The following is a 14,888-nucleotide window of genomic DNA, read 5'->3' on the forward strand; positions in this document are numbered from 1 at the left end:
TAACAGCAGGGGGCCTGATTGGACGTAAGGGCACCGGTCGAGAGTTCTCACTTCTGTGCCCTTGCTGTAGAACATGGCTATGGTAGGTGGTGACTCCTGGTCCCTTAACGGGAAGCAGGGGCAGAGCAACACCAACCTCTGTAGGACAGAGTCCCTTATTCAGAGAGCAAGCCATCTAACAAGTTCCAGAGACTCACAAGCCGAGTTGTGTTTCACATGTGGTGAGACTGCCAGGCCCCAGGGTGCACAGGCTGGGAAATGAGTGGACCCCCCGGATCACCTCCAGAGAGAAATACCAACTTCACTGGCACCCCGCCCCCCAGCACAGGATGGTGTCTGGGCCGTCAGATTTGTGACTGCTGCCTCATAAATGGATAAGCATTTCACATGTCCCTAGAAGACTGAAACACGAGTCGCCTTCTCCTTCTTCATGGCAGACACAAATACTACTTTTTATCTCGGCAGAGCACTTGACGCAAGCTCATGAAAATGAAAGATTACAGAGCCCCCAAATGTGGGATAATATGATTCATGGCTAGATCCCTGATAATAGATGTGGCTTCTGTTATTGTCTTACCGCCTAAAGGACGCACTCTGCTCTCCCGCCCTCTCTACCACCCCCCCAAACACCGGGCAACAACCGGCACTGCCAGGTCGGCTGTGGCAGGGGCCACTGACTCATGTGATCCAGAGCCTGAGGACCGTCTCGCCATTATTTTTATTAAATCACCAGCCTTTAAGCATGAACTGACCCACGCTCCCACCCAAGGTGAAAAATAAGAGTGGACAATGGCACCAGGCAGGACATGATGCCTGCTTGCTGGACGTCCTGCTCCTGGGAAGAGAAGTGGCTCTCTCAGCCCAGCCCCAGCTCTCTATGCTTGAGAGCACCTTATGATGCTGTAACTAACCGGAAACCTGGAGCAGCAGGGAGCCAACAGCCCTCAGAATACAGCAATGTCATGCTTTACAGCCACTCTCTCAGCAACAGCGTGAGTGAGGGGGGAAACCGGTTGCCTAGGAAACCCTCTAGTCCTGGTAATTATTACTGTAACTGACTGCACACCCCACCTATAACAGAAATGAATAATAATTTATAATCAGTGACTGGCAGCTTTCTGTCAGGGCCTCTGCTCACCACTGCTACCTACTGGTGTGCCACATGAGCCAGCAAGGAAAGCCACCCCCAGCCAGGATATTTGGGGATAATTTTCTCCTGGCTCCCTCCACGGGGTTCTGAGCATACAGTTCAACGGCTGCTCAGTCAACAAGACAAAACTGGAAAGTGCATGTGTACAACGGCAGCTGACCATCTGATGGTGGCTGGCCACCTCCGTTAAAAGGGATTCCACATGGTGACATGACCACAGCCAAAGAGGAGGCACTTAACAAGGTTCACAGACGCTAAGTAACAGCATATATCTTAATGACCCTACATGCACGACCCACTAGCTATTTAATAGCAGAGAATTTGATACTAAGCAAACCTGCTATAAATAAAATCCTATCTGGTAGTTTTGATCAATTAAACTACATAATTAACAAAGATGGTCCATTTATCTTAGGTTGTCTAATTTGCAGTACAGTGTTAAAGTACCTCTACTGGAAGACTAGTTTGTTTAGAAATTAGAGCATTCATGGTGATTTACTGGATTTGATTTAAAAGACACAGCAGGAGTTGGCAAAATTCACATATCATGGGGTTAATGTGGGTTAGAATGTAGCTATTTGTAATACAAAAATATTGCATTCCAAATACACACATCTGATTTCTTTCTTGTAATCCTAGTTCATCTTCTTGCAGAAGTTGTTACGTTGCTAAAACGAACAGTGCAAGCAGCTGCGATTCACCACTCTTCGGACAGAGATCTGCCATTTTAGATTTCCAAAGCTAAAAAATGCTGCCTGGGTAATGAGTCAAGCACTGCTTACTGAAACGGCATCATGTTACTGATGAGCTTTCACGGCCCCATCCACGGGGATGAGTGCTTCCACGGCAGCCAACAAGTTCGCCTTTGCAGCTGCTGCCCACCAGGCTCCAGGCTCATTAGTCCGGCCAGGAGTACATTTCAAAGTTGAGAGTCCTTCTAGCTGAGGACAAGACAGGAGGAGGAGGAGGCCAAGCCACCCCGAAGACTGCTGAGATGAAGACAGAGGGTGTGCAGGGCGAGCTCAGCTCTCCCCTGGTGCAGCGGAGCCCACAGGAGGCCTGTGATTGACCTTCTCAATGGGATGTCAGATAGTAAGTAAGCATCATGAAACGGCCCATCCTGAAGCACACAGCTAGAAATCCCCCCCAAATGCTTCAGTTTTAAAATCAGTCTACTAGTGATCAAAGATTAGAGGAGAGTCCATCCCCTTAGCTCCTGGTACAGTTCTTGAATGCTCCTCATTAGAGATACAAAATTTCCAGAGAATTTTTCTGGACTCCTCCAAGCCTAAGTCTAACACTGACACAGCTTTCCTTAGCGTTACCTGCATCAAAGGCCCCGCTCACAATCACCCCTGGAGTGTCCACCACCACACATGGCACATGTAGATCCATCTGTGCAGGAAGGAACCAGAATGCAGATCCAGAGTCCAACCAGTCCTCAACGACGCCCAGCCCCTAGGAGGCAGTCAGCCACGTTGGGTTAGCAGATTCAAGGTAGGAGCAAGTATTCTCAAACTTCACTTTTCTGATAGCTACATCTCAAGTAGCTCCACTTCCCTGCACCCATCCCCAGCCCCTCCGACCCAAGAGCTCACTTACTAGAAAATAAAATAGAGCTTTGCAGTGACAGGGGAGTGTACTTAGGGTGCGTCTCTTCGTCTCAGACTATTAAAAACAAACAAAAACAGCATCAAGTCGATGCTGACTCGTAGCAACCCTATAAGACAAGGTAGAACTGCCCCAGTGAGTTTCCAAGACTGTAACTGTTTACAGGAGTGGAAAGCCTTGTCTTTCTCCAGAAGAGTGAATGGTGCTTTCAAACTGCTGCCCTTGAAGATTGTCTCTCAATGCAGAACCACTAAGCCTAACCGAAACCAGAAATGTTGTTGTCATCATTCTCACTGGCATCAGCCGCCGTGCAAACAGGATTCACCCCCCAGGTGACTGCTGACATCCCATTCTTCTCTAGCTTAGCTTTCACCACCTCCAAGATATACTGGCAAAGAATGCTCAGATTGTAAGACAAGGTTTTTCAGTCTTGAAAAATACATGCTCATTGATCAACTGACTCGCTCTTCTGATTTGAACAAATCATGAATAAAATCCCTCTCTGTGTAGGTACTCATTTTATTAACCCTGTCCCCTAAACCAGGACCTTTCCATCCTATAAATTCTATTGATCCCTGATCCTACCTTGAAGTCGCTCCTCTGTCAAGGTGCTGTGGCCAGTGCCCTCGGCCCCCAGGGGGCCTTGGGTTCCACCTGTAACTCTCCGTGCACAGCTTCAGCACTCTGGTTTCCTCCTTTGACCTACTGTATATCCTTGACCTACCTTCCCAAGTAAATGAGATGAACCACTCCAGGGCAATGTATTAGCCTCTGTAGGGCTCGGCACACGTGCTTTACACATGGAAGCTGCTCAAGAATGTTACACACAACTGTCTTCTTTCCCCCTACAAAGCATCTAAAAATAACAAGTTTCTTCTCAAACATCAAGCCAAGCTCACAAGAAAGAAAGGGAAATCACCAGTGGTAAAAAGACAAGACAAAAGCTACAAGCCACTGGCATCAGCTAGAGCTGACCTGGCAAGCTACAAGAAACAGGAGGCTCAATTAAGGAGTGAGTAGCGCTCTGGTGGTGTAGTGGTTATGTGTTGGGTTGTAACAGCAAGGTCAGCGGTTCAAAACCACCAGCTACTCTACTAGAGAAAGATGAGGTTTTCTATTCCTGTAAAGAGTTCCAGTATTGCAAACGCACAGGGGGCAGTTGTACCCTGTCCCTTTAGGGTCACTGCGAGTGGGAAGTAACTCGATGGCAGTGAGTGACGTTATTGGAAGGCCACACAGACAGGACATGTGAAGAGCTGCAGCCAGAACAGAAAGACTAGAATTTTTCCCACCATCAAAGAGAAACAGCAAGGAAACGTGAATTTCTTAACTGTCTGAGCTGAGGAAAGAAGGAAGGACAGGAGGGATGAAGGAAGGAAGGTGGAGAAGGTAGAAGTGGCACCTTCCCTTGGAATGGGCACCCACAGGCGAGCCTGCCCATGGGCTTCAATCAGAGGAAGTACAAGACCTAACATCAAGGAAGTCCAACGAGGGGCTCTCCGCAATGAACTCAACGTAGTTTTTCCAAGGAATTTTTATTCTAGTTGTCAGGAGGAACTGCAATCGGTCTTGCCCTCCCCTGGCAAACAAGTGAAAAACAGGACAGAACATCTGAAGCGAGTATTTGGGGACTCTGGGCTGGCAGGTGGTACAAGACTGGGATCCCTGAGCGAAAAGAAACAAAGGAGCGAGTCCTCTGACTGCCGGGCTCTCTCGGGAGAAATTGCCGGGACCACCTCAATCCAAGCCCACTGCCATCAGTCATGCTGACTCACAGCAAACCCATGTGGGTTTCCAAGATTGCAATTGTTTACGGAGTAGAAAGCCCTGTCTCTCTCCCTCAGAGCTGCACTACCACAGAGAGTAGAAATTCACATAAACCGGAACCAGTCTTGTTGAGTCGAGAAGGCAGAGAATGGAAAGTGGCGAGGATGAAAGGACTGGCTTTAGCAAGGCAGAGGGATTCCCTGGACTCAAGTATAACCAGTATTCAACAGGTGAAATTCCATGAACCTCAGGCAAGCACTTAATGGTGGCCTGGTAGTGTAGTGGTTACATATTGGGCTGCAATCCCAGAGGTCAGCAGTTCGAAATCGTCATCCACTCTGGGGGAGAAACACAGGGTGTTTTACTCCCGTAAATGCATCGTCTCAGGCACTCACAGGGGCAGTTCTACCCTGCCCCAAGGGTCACTCTGAGTCAGCATTGACTTGAGGTCAGTAAGTTTCGTTGTTTTGTTTCCCCTCAAGGGTGAAAGCAACTCTGGCCACAGAGTGTTGGGGTGCTAACCACAAGGTGAGCAGTTTGGAACCACCAGCTACTCCACTGAAGAAAGATGAGGTTTTGTTAGGTAGTTTGGCCTTAGGGACTGGAGCGTCCATTCCTCATGCCCAGAGGTCCGCACTACCGATCCATGAAGGAGTGGTACACGCACATGCTCAGAGGCTCAGGCTTCCGGCCAGGAAGGGGAGGTACACCTGGGTGGGCGCTGCACCTGGATTGGCCCACCCAGGCCAGGTATATTTAATTCAGCCAATGGGGTCGACCAGGGTCAACCACCACGCCTCCCGTGGAATAACTGAAAGAGGCCGGATCCCGGAGCCGACTGTTTGACTTTCCAAACAGCTTCTAGGGAGGCTGCACAGGGTGAGGGGCCCTGCGGGTGCCTGTGTAAACCTGAAACTTCTTCTAACGCTCATAAAACTCACTTGGATCACAAGCCGGGCTTCAGCGTGAATTCTTTCTCGTGGGGAGCCAAGGACTGAGGTCTTTCTCTGCTCTGAGAGATCTAGCAGCTCTGTGCTCCTATTCAGGTTTACAGCCTCGGAAATTCACAAGGCTGGTTCTACTCTGTCCTACAGGGTGGCTAAGAGTCAGGATGAACTCGATGGCAGTGGGTTTGGGCAGATTTGCCCAACTTAAAATGTCCCCAAGTTGGGCTTTCCTTCCCTCCTCTTGAGTGTGGCATCAACTCAATGACTTGCTGTCAGTGAACAGAAGAAGAAATAGTAACTGCATAGAGAAACCAACCAAACACTGCCTTAACAAAGTGATCAAGGTTTACACCATAAATGTTAAGTCCTGATAGGAGGTGGAGACAAAATGACCTTACTCTCTATGAAACTCTTACCCAAACTCATAATTCTACTCCAGAGGTTCCCAAAGTGGGTGATCCCACAACATGGAGGATGCTGGAACAATCCAGGGGAGTTTCAAAAGCGGATGATCTATGCTTTATTCTGCATGATAGGCTATAGGACAAACACTTTCAACTGCCGGGAAGAGGGAGGGGACACTGGGTAATTTCTTTCTGAAAAGGTAAAGTAAGTTTGGGAATCTACATTCTAGACAAATCACTGGACAAAACGAAACTGAGGGAGTTTCTGTAAAATACCAGTCTTTAATACTCTTCAAAAGTATCAAGGTCACGAAAAACCAGAACTGAGAAGTTGTCCCACATAGGATGAGACTAGATGTGATAACTGGACACAGTATGGTACTATAGAAGAATGTTGGAGCAGAAGGGCACTTTTTAAAAGTTTATTGTTAATAGTATCATACCATAATAATTTCTTAGTTTTGACTAACATCCGTTGGTTATCTTGTTGCTAGGTGCCATTGAGTCAGCTCCAAAGTACAGCGATCCCATGCAAAACAGAACGAAACTCTGTCTGGTCCTGCACCACCCTCACAATTGTTCCTATGCTTTTGCCCATTGCTGCAGCCACCATATCATTCCATCTCATTGAGGACATTCTTCTTTGTCGCCACCCCTCCAGTTTACCAAGCATGATGTCCTTCCTTCTACAGGGTCTTGTCTTTCCTGACAACATGTCTAAAGTATGTAAGTCTCACCGTCCTTGCTTATAAGGAGTACTCTGGCCTTACTTCTTCCAAGACAGATTTGTTTGTCCTTTTGGCAGTCCATGGTCTTTTCAATATTCTTCACCAGCACTACAATTCAGCACATCAATTCTTGGGTCTTCCTTACTCAATATCCAACTGTCACATGCCTATGAGGCAACTGAAAATACTATGGCTTGGGGAAGGTACATCTAATTCCGCAGAGTGATATCCTTGCTTTCAACAATCTAAAGAGATCTTGTGCAGAATTTACTGGCCATGTAATATGTCAATATTAGGGAAAACTATAATCAAGCAACTATGAGAACTCTTTGTACTACCTTTGATGTTTTTCTTTAAATATTCCTAATAAAATGCTAAATAATAACTCTGATACCTAATAAAAATATTCAAACATGCACACACATGCAAATAAGAAGCAAATTGTGACACATAGCCAGGAGGAAAATCAGTCCATGGAAACAGATGCAAAAACAAGAGAAATCATACAATTATCAGGGAAGGACTTTAAATAAGTTATTATGGATAAACTTAATGATTTAAAGAAAGACAGTGTATGAGATGTGGACAAAGTGCCCCTAAAATGTTTTTTTTTCAAATTAACATAATGAAGAGAGAAATAAAAAATATTTCCAACTAACCAAATAGGAATTCCAGAGTTTTTAAATAAGCTAAAACAAAATAAGCATACAAAAAAACCCCACAAATGTAAAATGTCTGAAATAAAAATTTGTACTAAATAAGATTAATTTCAAATTAGATATTGTAGATTAATTATTTTTTAAACAGTACTTGAAGACCTTGAGAAAAAAGCTATCCAAAATGAAGAAGAGGAAATGGGCAGATCAAAATGAACAGCGCCCTGGTGACTTTATGGGGCAATGGAACCTAATATCAACATAATTTGGTGTCCCAGAAAGAGGAGAGGGGGAAGTGAAGCCAAACGATATTTCAATAACTAGTGGTCAAATTATTTACCAATTTGATTTAGGTGGGGGTGGGATTCCTCTAAATCCACAGATCCAAGAAACTCAACAACCCCCAAATGAACTAACATGGAGAAAGCACATCCTAATTAAATTGCTGGAGAAAAATGAAGACACACTACAAGTAATGGAACATGGGTAAGACGGTAGACTTCAAGTCAAACCATAAAGTGCATAAGACAATGAACAAAAACAACACCCTGAAAATGCGAACAAGAAAAAAAAATTGACCAACCTAGAACTCTATGTCCACAAAAATGTCTTTCAAAAGCAAAACAATTCCTTTTTAGACAAACACAAACAAGCAAAACTTAGCCCAGCACACCAGCACCCAAAGAACTGCTACAGAAGTTCTACTGACTGGGGAACGACTCTGATAGAAACGTGACGTTCCACGAAGTAGTGAGGAGTGTGAGAAATAGCCAACATGAGGGTAAACATTTAAGTTTTTTTTTTTTCACTCATTTGCAACTTTCTTTACAAGATAGTTGAGAGGAATATCAAAGAGAGGAGCTTTGCCAATATACTCCCTCAAATTCAGGTTGGGCCATTTGGGGACTTTAAAATTGACTAAAAGTTTATTACAAATTGGGAAATGGTTATTCAAGAAAACTTTTGAGCCTTGGCTAAGCATGGTTTGATTCTGCGGCATTTAAGTCACTCTCCCCAACCTCAGCTCCTCCATAGTGGAAGTTCTAAAAGGTCAGAACAATTTATGCTGGAGGAGACTAACTGGATTTGAGCAGCCTGGAAAACCACAATGCCCAGGAGCTTTGTGGGAAATAACAGAAATCCATAGTGGCTAACAGTGGGAAAGGTTCACAGTTCTTCTGAGGCGGCTACTGGCTCATCCTAGTTCAAACAAGCACCAGACCGTAGACAGACTGGAAATCTGCTGAGAGGGAGCCATCACCATCGGCCTTGATAAGCTCACACTGTGCAGGGGGAGCTGTGTGAGGCTGTGCTTACACTGAAGGGAAATGTTAGCCAGCGCTAGCAATCTAAGCATCTCTACACACACACAAAGGAGTCACAGGAAAGTATGCACTAAGGAAGAGAAGGAAATATGGCTCAACGACAGGGGGGAAGGAAGGAAAGACCATGAAGAGCATGGATGTAAACGCGCTCTAAAAGCCACGCAGACCCACTGACAAGCAGTCTTAGTGTCCCAGTATGTCTGAGATACAATCTCTGACCAAACAAAGGCTGGCCGTTACGGCACATCGATCCTTGAGTCACCCCTAAAAAGCCAAGGGTAAAACTAAAATCAAGATAAAAATAAATAAAACTTAGCTGAGACATGAGAAGTCACATACTATAGGTGAAAACAAAAAAACAAAAACCTCACTGCCATCAAGTCCATGCCGACTCATAGACTTCACAAAATTAGTCGAGGCAAGTCACTAAATAAAACACACACACACACACACAGAGACCCAAAAAAGCCAAGATCAGAATCCAGAGTTGTTGTGATGCAGTACGTAAAAGGTCTAGTTTCTCCACCAAAAGAAATTATGCCGGGCAAAAAAAAATAGGAAAGCATGGCTCAAAGACAGTGGGAGAAGGAGTCAACAGAAACAGAATCTCAAACATTAGACTTAGCAACAACAACAAAAAAGACTTCAAGACAGTCATTATAAATACATTAAGGAACTAAAGGACACAAAGTTTAAATAAAGTAGGAGAGCTAATCAAATAGAGAATACAAATAAAGAGACCAATGTTATAAAAAGAACCAAATTCAAATTCTAGAGTTGAAGAGAAAGTAAGCAATGTGGAGAGTAAAAGGAACAAAAGCATTAAGAATGAGCCGATATCAGAAACCGAACTAGTGTTGGGTCACTGCTAACAACACTAACCCATGTGCAGTGGGAGCTCCACCGCTTGCTGGCCAGTGTGCCATATTGCGATCCTTGCCTGCAGCCATGACACTGGCAGATGTCACCAGAATCCCACCCAGGGTCACGCCGGGTGAACTGGTTTCAGCAGAGCTTCTGCACTAGGAACAGACTACCAAGAAGTCAGCCGTCAATGTTGAAGGAATTAGCCATGGAGAGTCTTAAGAAGAGCAGCAGGCAGTTGTCAGATTAATGCCAGAAGAACATCTCATACAGAAGACATTCAAAATATGACTGAGGAAGAGCTCCGTTCTCAGAGTCGAGCCCAACATAAGGACATGGATAGAACAAAGCCTTTGGATGCTGCATTTGCTGGTGGGGCAGAATGTAAAAATGAAAAGAAACAGCTGCAAGCATTTATTAATAATCGGAACATGGAATGTATGAAGTATGGATATAGGAAATTGGAAGCAATCGAAAATGAAATGCACTGCATACAGATCAATATTCTAGGCATTAGTGAGCTGAAATCGACTGGTGCTGTTCATTTTGAATCAGACAGCTGTATTGAATGCAGGTACGACAAATTCAAGAGGAATGGCATCACACTCATCGTCAAAAAGAACATTCCAAGATCGATCTTAAAATACAATGCTGTCTGTTATAGGATAATAGCTATCTATATACAAGAAAATCCCATCAATACTACTATTATTCAAATTTATGCACCAACCGCTAAAGCTAGTGAAGAAATTGATGCATTCTACCAATGTCTTCATCTTGAAATTGCTCAAACAAGTCTAAAAGAGTCCAAATACAACCTTGAGTACAGCCCCGCCCCCACCCCAAATGTTGAGGCCATCTCAAAAATAATTTGAGTCACTGAACACTTATGCCAGAAGACCTAAAGAGCTAAGAGATGACACCAAGAACATCATGCACGAATAGAGAAAAGGGCCATTGTGGCGGTTAAGTAATTTCACGTCAATTTGATAAATAGAGAGAAGGGGTGGGGTTTAGCCTGTCAATCAGGTCGCAGCTTGATGACCTCATTAGGAGGCATAACGAAGAAAAATAGCTCACTGGAGGCCAGACACACACTCTCTTGCTTCACCTTCCTGTGGATATGCCAGATGGAGCCATGCGGATGGCAGCCCTGGGGAGGCATATTGAACCCACAGGTCTTTCCTCCCACTGACCTGTGACCTTCCTACATTTGGCATCATCGCATGAGCACCCGACACACACAAAAAATGTATATTTTTTCAACATTATGGATTAATTCGTTTCTTTTTTTAAAAAAAACAACCTATCACCTTTAAAGCACTCTCTATTACATTTAATACATTTGTCAAATCTGCAATTTCATGCTTGGAAACATTTCTCAAACTCATCAGTTTCAATGGCTGACAGCACCTCCCTCATTTTTTTCTTCACCTCTCCTACATCATCAGATTGCTGTCCTTCATTCATGGAAACAAAAAGTAGTAGTACAGAGCAAGGTCAGGTGAGTAAGGTGCATTGGGCAAGGGAGGCATGATCTTTTTTGCCAAAACCTGGTAAACTGAGATGACTGTGAGAGCAGGTGCATTGTCGTGGTGGCAAAACCAGTCCCTTATCTGCCACAAATCAGGCCTTTTTTATGTCAAACACTATTAGGCAATCTTTTTAGAACATGTAAATAGAAAGCTTGATTAACAGCATGATCTGGTGGAAAGAACTCCAAATGGACAATGAGTCGACATTTGCATCTCTTCCGGGAGTTGATGGACATTCAGAATGAGGTTTGTCATCAGTCGACAATGCACCTCTTTTGAAATGAGAAAACCACTTGTACACTTGAGTTTTCCCCATAGTTCTGTCTGTGTGAGCTGTGTTCAACATCACAACAATTTATGTGGCATTCTTCCCAAGCAGGAAACAAAATTTCACAGCTACATGCTATTCTCTTAAATCGACCATAAAAAAAAAACGCAACATTCAAGAGAAAGTGCTTTTACGAAAAAATTCACTGTGACCAGAGAGAGCCTTACTAGATGATGCCACTGAGTACACTAACTCAGAGGGAGTTGCTGGATGCTCACCCAGTGGAGAAATATGTCCTAGGAAAGCTTCGCTACATCCAGTGCAATCCCGATTTCTGGGGACACCCCTTTGTATATGAGTGAGAAAGAGTGAGGCAGAGCTCAAAATCAAGAATTTTTATCAAGGAAATTGCTCACGCATTTGTAGAAGTGGATACGTTTGATCTGGTTCAAGTCTGTGGGTCAGATATGAAGCTAGAGTTTTTTTCTGACTCATGTAGCCACCAGGGCCAAAGAATCAGGAAGATGAAAGATAATCAGGAAGCCGGAAGACTACAGGCTTGTGGAGGCAGATGAATCCGGGGTCAGTCAGCAAGTTAAGCCTCAAACTGCACAGCAGGATGAATCTAAGATCTGCAGGTAGTATAGCAGGCCACTGATAGCTCCCAGGGGTGGCAGGTCAATGAGCCAGGTGCAGGATCCAGACCAGCAAGAGGTGAAGCTCTCCATAACAAGCAGATACCAGGGCTATGACCTGAGTAACTGTGTCATCACTCACAGCAGATCCCACCCATCAAGGTGAAATTCTTTATCTGATGGTAGGCCACATTATGGCGAGGCCTCAACTGCCAATCCACTGAGAATCCTGGCCTAGCCAAGTTGACACAAAGCCTAGCCACCACAGAACTGAAGCAAAGCTCAACCCTGGAGTTGAAACGTTGAAGGAGTCTAGGGATGCAGGAAGCGTCAAAAGAAGATGGAAGGAGTACACGGCCACCGTGACAGAAGAACTGCTTGACACTCATTTCAAGAGATAGCACATGATCGAGAACTAACGGTATTGAAGTGCAAGCTGCATTGAAAGGTTTAGTGAAAATAAGTTGAGGAAGCACTGGAATCACTCATTTCTGCCAAGAAATTTGGGGGCAGCTCCTTGGCCAAACGACTAGAAAAGATCATCCTGTGCTGAATCCAAAGAAAGGTGATTCCATGGAATGTGAAAATTATCAATGTTATTATCACATGCAGTAAAATTTTGTTGATGATCATTCAACAATGGTTACAGCAGCACATTAACAGGGAGTGTCCAGAAATTCAACCCAGATTCTGAAGAAGACCTGGAACAAGAGATGCCATTGATGACAGCAGATGGATCTTGGCTGAAAGCAGTGAATACCAGCAAGATGTGTACTTGTGTTTATTGACTATGCAAAGGCATTTGACTTTAGATCAAAACAAACTATGGGCAGCTTTGAGGAGAATGAAAAATCCCAAACACTTCATTGTGCTCCTGTGGAACCTGTGCACACACCACAATTATGCAAAAACAACAAAGGAATACAGTTTTAAATCCAGGAAAAGCATGTGTCAGGACTGTATTCTTTCACACTGATTCAATCCGTACGCTGAGCAAAAAATCTGAGGCTGGACTACATGAAGAGCAAGGCAGCAGAAATGAGGTAAGACTTACTATGTAAAACCAATATTTTTTATAAGATTTAGTGCTTGGTTTGGAGGTTGTGGGTCATGATTTCACATAACATCATATTTAATTGTCCTGATAACATCGTTAGCCCTCTGTTCTGACCGAGCTCATTGCATAAGGTTTGAGGTCTTAAATTAAGCATGCAAATGGACATCCAAGGCTCAGATGGTCTCTAATTTTCATAAGCAAGAGAGGAAGAAGGGGCACCAGGAAGAGGAGGATCTAAACCGTGTGGCTAGTTGTCTCCTAAAGTGTTGCCTTTTCCATGAGACCAGAAGAACTAGACGATGCCCAGAAATCATTATTGACGATTTGAATAAAAGATTCTACAGAAGAATCTGAATTACAGAACCTGATTAAAGGAGGAACACACAGCATGAATTCAAATTCTCATGGATTACTGACATTCTATAGCCAAGAAGGTTACACGAGCCTCTGATACTGCCCTAAGACAATCTTTTAACCATAACGCAAAAATAAATGGTCTTAAAAGTGATCAATAGTTTAGTTTAACTAGGAAAAAAATGACACTATACTGTCATAAGAACTATCTATATGGAATGAAATGAACACCAGGAACTTAAAAGATTTTATCGGGGCCTTCAGGATCAGTGAGTTTATGTTAATGGAGAACACAGGGCAAGAGCAGAGTGCTGGCACAACTTAAAGGATGTAACTGACATCACTAAATGGTACCCGCCAAAGCTGTCTGTCGAATTTGAATAATTCTCAACAACAAGCTAAATTTTAAAACCTCAGTGGGTATAGTTAAAACAATGCTTTGATGTTTATGTAAATATCTACATTAAGAAAGATTAAGCTCAAATAACTTAGAATCTTAAAGGGGGGGGGGGAGGGAGCTAAGCCCAAAACTGGAAAGAAGAAAAGAATAAGTAAAACAAAACAAAACCCCATAAAGTAGAAAACACATAAAAATAGAGGGGAAAAAACACAAAGAAACCAAAAGTTGCCACTTTGGAAGCACTAACAAAGTGGCAGATCTTTACCTCGCAGCCTCATAAATAAAGAGAAAGTACAAATAAACAAAAAAGAGAGGGGGCACCACCACTGGATTATAAATTAAGTCAATGATAAGAGAATTGTGTGGTCTTTTGCCAACCAATTAAACAATTTAGGATGAAATGAATAAATCCCAAGAAACAAATGAACAAAACCCTCTCAAGAAGAACTAGAAAATCGGCATAAACCCAGAACAAAACCAGGCAAAAAGTAATCTCACCACACCCACACCACAGACAAGTGCTGTAAGTCTAGATGTCTTCACTGATAGACTCTCACATATAAAAAGGAAATTATATGGGTCCTTTACAAAGTTATTCAGAGGAGGAGGTAATACCTCACAGCTCATTCTCTGGTTAATATTGTCCTAACACAAAGCAAGAAAGACATCACATGGATTGGGCACTATAAACCACCGTCCCTCATAAATATTTAATACAATAATCAGCAAAATACTAACAAATAAAAGTCAGCAGCATGTAAAAATGATTATACAAGGGGTAACCCCCCCAAAACGAATTATGCTGGGTGGGACAGAGCTTTTGTGGTATGCATGCTTCCTGGTAGGCAAGCATCCAGCAACCCTCTGAGTGAGTTAGTGTATTAAATGGCATCACCTGGGAAGGTTCTCTCTGGTCACAGTGAATATTTTCGTAAAAGCAATTTTGCTTAAACCTTGGGTTTTGTGTTGCTGAGTTAAGAGAAAAGCATGCAGCTGTGATGTTGTGCTTCCTGCTCAGAAAAAAATGCTGCAAAAACTGTTGTGATGTTGAACACAGCTTTCAAGGACAGCGCTATGGGAAAAACTCAAGTGTACATGTGGTTTTCTCGTTTCAAAAAAGGTGCAATGTCGATTGATGACAAACCTCATTCTGAACGTCCATCAACTTCTGGAAGAGATGAAAATGT

This window comes from Tenrec ecaudatus, chromosome 18 (assembly GCF_050624435.1).
Source record: "Tenrec ecaudatus isolate mTenEca1 chromosome 18, mTenEca1.hap1, whole genome shotgun sequence".
Lineage (NCBI taxonomy): Eukaryota > Metazoa > Chordata > Mammalia > Afrosoricida > Tenrecidae > Tenrec > Tenrec ecaudatus.